This window comes from Panthera pardus, unplaced genomic scaffold (genome assembly GCF_024362965.1).
Source record: "Panthera pardus isolate Hobbes unplaced genomic scaffold, ASM2436296v1 HiC_scaffold_27, whole genome shotgun sequence".
Taxonomy (NCBI): domain Eukaryota; kingdom Metazoa; phylum Chordata; class Mammalia; order Carnivora; family Felidae; genus Panthera; species Panthera pardus.
The window spans coordinates 68148260-68154322 of record NW_026526843.1 but is presented as its reverse complement, the minus strand read 5'-3'; positions in this window follow the sequence as shown (position 1 = coordinate 68154322).

Below are 6063 nucleotides of genomic sequence, written 5' to 3'. Positions count from 1 at the left end.
ACCAATGCCTCTGCCACTGCCCCCATCACCACCATCCTGCCTTCATCCTAGACTGGGGGCTAGGAAGAGGTGTGACCTCTAACATGCTGAAATTTTTTCTCATACATGACTGAATCCAGTGTAGCATCAGATATGTGGATGCCCCGTGGCCTTGGGTGACTGACAGAGCAGGTGCCCTTTCCTCCCCAGGGATACTTGTTTCCTGTTCTGTGAATTAAAATTGGAGAAGGCCCTGGGGCCCCTGGGAGAGATTTCTCTCCAGGGTTATCATCAGTGGCTCCCTGTCAACCCCGGGGGACAGATTCAGTGGGGCTCCACAGGGTTAGCATTATGGTAGTTCATATTATTCTCAGCGACCTGAAGGACTGAACCAGGAGTCTGCTCATCAAGTGTGACAGTTGGGCAAGGTTGCTGACACCTCAGAAACCAGGAATAGAATTCTTCAAAGTGACCCTGACAAAATGAGGGAGATGAACCAACACGACAGGATGATGTTCAGATGGGATCAACACAAGACCAAAACTGAGAACTAATATGCTAATATGGTACATGGGGATGAGAGAGTTGGGCAATTGTTGGCTGGACACACTTTAGTTAAAAAGAAAGAAAGAACTGGGGGGAGAGTGACAGGATGGGTCACAAGTTGAATGAGTCCATAGTGTAGAACTGGTTTTCTCCTCCCTCCTCCTTCTGCCCCTCTCCTCCTTCCCTTTTTCCCTCCTTTTTTTCTTTCCCAAACTAATGTGAATACTAGCTTATAATAACAAAAATATAGCATGGAGTTGCTAGGAAGTAATCGGAGTGTGAGTTTTAGAATTAGAAATAACCTCAGAATCATACTATAGTACAACCCACTTATTTCATAATTGGGGAAATGAGCCCAGAAAAGCCCAACATCACGGTTAGTGTTAGAAACAGACCTAGGATCCAGTCCAATCATATATGACCTTTCCTATGGTCCTTTTTATTTTTCTTTTTTTGGCCTTTTAAAGCATTAATGGGTCTATCCTTGGTCAACACATTTCCAGCATATGTGGAAAAGCTGGAGAGGGTCTGGAGAAGAGCCAAACCAATGTGCCAAAGGACTAGGTCTTCATAAATTATTATTATTATTTAGAAAGGAAGAAGCTGATGAGGCAACCTTCAATAATTGTGGAGACCTACTATGTGCCAAGTGTGCTGTATCATCTTCAAAAATTGAACTCCTAGGTAAGGACAGAGATGATGGTCTCTTCTCCATTTTTTCTGAGAATGGCAGAAGGGAAAAGATTACAGTAGACATAAGGAGAAACTTTGCTAAGGGAGTCAGTAAGTCCTCTATAATAGTGACTAAATGAAATGACTTACTAAGGAAAGCACTGGTGTTCATCTTCCTAAAAGCAGAGGGCTGGATTACATGAAGTTTTCAGGTCAATTCAGAAACTTTGTTGTTATGATCCTGTGACTGCTCCATCTCAGGTATTACCAAACTGGGCCTCCTTTTCTGGTGTGTGTGTGTGTGTGTGTGTGTGTGCACGCGCGCGCGTGATTTGGGGGAGGATTTAGACATTGCCTCTCCCTGAAGAACTGAAGGTGTTGTAGCAAACCCAGATCCAATCGTGTTTCGGACCCATCAATAATACATTACAGTCAGTCTTTCACACTTTTGCAAGAGTTAGGCTTCAAGACAGCAAGGTTTCAGTCTAATTGGCAGTCAATGCTGTGCCCAACTAGCTTGAGTGTTCTCAGCCCCATTACTGACTACCAGTCCTGAGCCCCAGCTAAAAACCCAGCCCCTTGTTTGCAGGGGGGCTAAGGGTGTACTTGGATTTCATTTCACAATCCAAAAATAATTAGTGCCTAGACCAGGTCCAGCCTGCATCCCTCAATTTATCTGGTTTCTAGATTAGTCCTTCGGGGAGCTGGACACAGCTACCTTGGGATTTTAGCCACTGGTATGTGTGTGAAGGGCCAGAGGTTGGTCACTGTGGAAGTCTCCATAGGAAGTGAGTACGATTATCAGGACTGTAGGCCTGGCCCGATGCTAGTTTCTATACTATGAGGGAGAGAAGACAGCCCCTTTGGGGGTGTACACTGTTAGGAGTACAAAACTGAGGGGCGCCTGGGTTGCTCAGTCAGTTAAGCATCCAACTCTTGATTTTTGCTCAGGTCGTGATCTCGTGGTTCCGAAGATCGAGCTCTGCGCTGACAGCGCTGAGCCTGCTTGGGATGCTCTCCCTCTCTCTGAAAATAAGTAAACATTTTTTTAAAAAGGAATACAAAACTGAACTATGATAAAATGAAGTGCAGAGTCTAGCACGTGACTTCAGTTGCATGGTGAAGGTTAAAGTAGCTGGAGACATTTCTCCAGCGGCATTTGAGTGGGCAGCTGGAAGACCGGGCACTCCCAACTGGGAGAAAGGCCTCAGCCTGAGCTTGGAAGACGAGAAAATCTAGGCATGCTTGAGGAGCAGTGAGGGGACTGGCTTCACCGAATCAGAGGGTTCAAGTTAAAGGGTGGGAAATCAGATGGGAAAGGCAGGTCGTGGAGGTCTTCATAACAGCAGAAGCAGCAGAAGCGTTTGACCGTCATCAGACACAGAATAGGACACCCTGACTCTTTTGCTAATGGCTTTAGAGAGAAAAAACAGAATCCCCTCAGCTCCCCTTTTGTCCCTTGTCTCCTGCAAGGAGAAGGATTTTCAGAGTGGACAGGACAAAGCAGCACCACAGAGAGACTCCTGAAGGCAGTCTAGGCCAAGAGAGCCTTTAGGGGCTCTGGATAACTCCATCTCATAGTGTGGGTCGATAACAGCCCAGGGCATCACAAAGACTTGCACCTCAAGTTAGAAAACCCCATGGAGAGCAAAGAAGATGCACACTGCAGCGTAGAGATGGGCAAATGTGACTCCACACTCTTAGGAATGGGAAGAGATCAATCCCACAAGTTACAGATCAATACGTTTAATATTGATCGAGGGCAAGATTCTAGAACAAATGATTAAAAGGACGGTTGGTGAGCACTTACAGAAGGAAGCAAAGATCTCTCGGCCCTCGCCTGGAGGCCAGACAAACAAATAATTCCCCACTCAGCTCATTTCCGTCACTAGGGTGCCTGGATGGGTAGATGAGGAGAATCCTATACCTCCAATGTATCTGGAGTGCAACAAAACGTCCTCTCGTGACAGTCTTGGGACAATATGGAGAAATGTGGAATGGATAAAGATAAACTTAGGCGGGTTATTAGCCAGTCGAATGACTACACACAAAAGGGTTCTGTTTTCATGTCACTAGATCAAATTTGAAAATTACATATATTTTGTAATGATGTAATGAAAGAGAGACCCAAAAGGTGAGATGACAGAATCAGAATTCATAGAGATGTCAAGAGGCTGGTGTAATGGACAAACTATAGGAAAATGAAAATTACTAGGGACAAATATAAAGTCATTTATTTGAACTCCCAAATTTAATACTGCAAATGTAGGATGTGAGGGATGGCTTAAAGGGTTTCAGAGTAAATGAGTGCTCATCATGAGCGATGAGTCAAAAGCACAGTTTTGTTGCTACAAAAAGTATTCTGACCTTCGGTTGTATTACTGAAGGTATACTGTCCATAATAAAGGAGGTGATCATCTTGTGCCACTCTGCACTGCTCTGTTCAGTGCAGGCATCACACCTCAAAGGAGACGTCAACAAAAGTATATGCAGAGAAAAAGTGGTGAGAGCAGCGAGGGAACTGGCAAATTCAGAGAGAGATTTGTCTACTGTCAGCAAATCATTGCTGGACTCAAGGGGGAAGAGGAAGCTGCAGATTTGTTCTGTGTATGACTCCAAGGGCGCTGAGATCTAATGGGTGAAAGTCAGGGGAAAGCAGATTTTGGTTCAACATAAGGAAGGTTCTTTTTTTCTTTCTTTTCTATAATGAAAAAAAATCTTAATAAAAGTTTCAGCTTATGATCTCAGCCTCTTGAAGTCTTTGTAGAATTTATTACCAACAGTTTTAAAAACACAGCAGAAAAAAAATCCTAATCTCAACATCCTAATATAAGCGCATTGGTATGTTTAGGAAGAACTTTTTAATGATTAGTAGTACTCTCTGGAATTAGAATGGACTGTCCCAAAAGGTAGCCAGCTCCAGAGATAATCAAGCAGTGACTGGACAACCACTCCATATGGATGATGCAAAGGCAATGGAAGCATCTGATAAAGGACCAAACCAGATGACTAGGGTTACTGAGATTCTATGATACTTGAGCTGGAAGGTCTCATGGCAGAGAAATTCAGGGAAATATTTCTGGAGCCTAGGTGCAGGGCAGGCTGGAGGAGGAGAAACTAGAAGCAGAGATAATAACAGGTTAAGAGGTACCTACTCTGAAGGCTAAGACTATTTTCACCTCCAGCACCCCCCCCATCTCAAAATTACAGTGTCAAAAGCAGCCATAATGGTTGCCTAATTCCCCTCCCTTATGATCTGATGCTTGATTCCCTTCTGCAACCTCCTTGCCAAATTGTTATCTTGCCTCTGCTTAAATACCTCCAGTGATGTGAAAATCTTGTTCTTTCAACGCAGACCATTGCACAATATTTGGGCATTTCAAACTATTATAAAGTTCTTCCTTGGGTTGAGTCAAAATACGTTTCCCCGTAACATGCACCCTTTTGCTCCTGATGGCACACGCTTACAAAGCAAAACAAGGCGAATCCCTCTACTATATTATGAACTTTCCAATATTTGAAAACTAGTTCCTGAACTGCCGCCACCATCCTGGCAATCCCTTCTCCAGGTTAAACAGCTCCAGTAGTTCATATATGATGATTTTAAATCCTCCCACACTCCTGGTCTCTCTCTCTTGTGCATGCTCTAGGTTGCTAGTGCCTCTGTTCCTGTGTAGTGTCCGAGGCTGAAGACACTGTGGTCTAAAGAGCAGAGAAGAAAGCACAGCTGTGATCTCCTGCATCCTGGCCTCCCCCCGCCCCCCGTATTAGCATTTGGGGTAGTGACTGTCAAAAAATAATGAGCTTAAAGGCACCTCAAACTACTGAAACCTTTTTCACACAGATCATTAAGTCACATCTCCCCTACCTTGCACTTAAGCATTTGGTTTGACAAACTAGACTATGAAGCTTTACATTTATTTTGCCTGGTTCATTATGGCGTCCCAGGATCTTCCGGAATCCAGCTTCATGTCATTTACAAATTTGATCAGCATGCCATCAATGTCCTGATCCGAGTTGTTACTTAAATTATCGGACAGGCCAGGGACCACCCTCCAGGCTGACAAAGATCCATTAGTCACCGGCTGTGAATACACCTTACTGTCCTGTCTTCACCCCACATTTTCCCTTCTTATCCACAAGGACATCTCACACCAGGACATTCTTAAACAAAATAAGGTTGCATTCTGCAATCCTCTTTGGCAACAAGGGACTGAGGAGAGAAGAAAGCAGAAAGGAAACAAGGGACCAAGGAGAGAAGGAAGCAGAAATGAAACAAGAGGAATATGACCTTTAGATCTTCTTTTTCCCCAGTCGCCGCCATGAGTCCCTTGCCTTCAGTCTCCACGAAGCAATTTCCAGCCAACGGCTCAGCTGTAGGAAGCTGAAAGCTGGATTTGGGGTCAGAAAACTTGCATTCAGACCCATCTCTGCCTCTGCCTAGCTGTGTGATCTCAGGAAAGTTGTTTCACTTCTCTGATTCTGTTTGCTCGTCTGTAGAATAGGGATGGGAACACTTACCTCGTAGGGCTGTCCTGAGGATTAAGTGGGGGAAACGGATGTCAGTGTGCTTTGTAAACAGTAGGCACCATCCAAATGTAAGACATTATTATTATTATTATTTATTGAGTACCTACCAAGTTCATGAGTACATGTTATAAAAAGACAAGATGTAGCCCTTCCCCCCAGGGAGCTCACAGTTTTGTAGGGGAGGTCTGTTCCCAAATAGCTATACTAAGAAGGAAAAGAATAGGGCAAATGGCACAAGTTGTTATGGTAATTTAGAAGAGGTGGGGGTTCCTTCAGACCAGAGGAAATCCAGGAGGGCTTCTTGGAAGTCTAGTGGGCCGATCCGACAAATAGAAA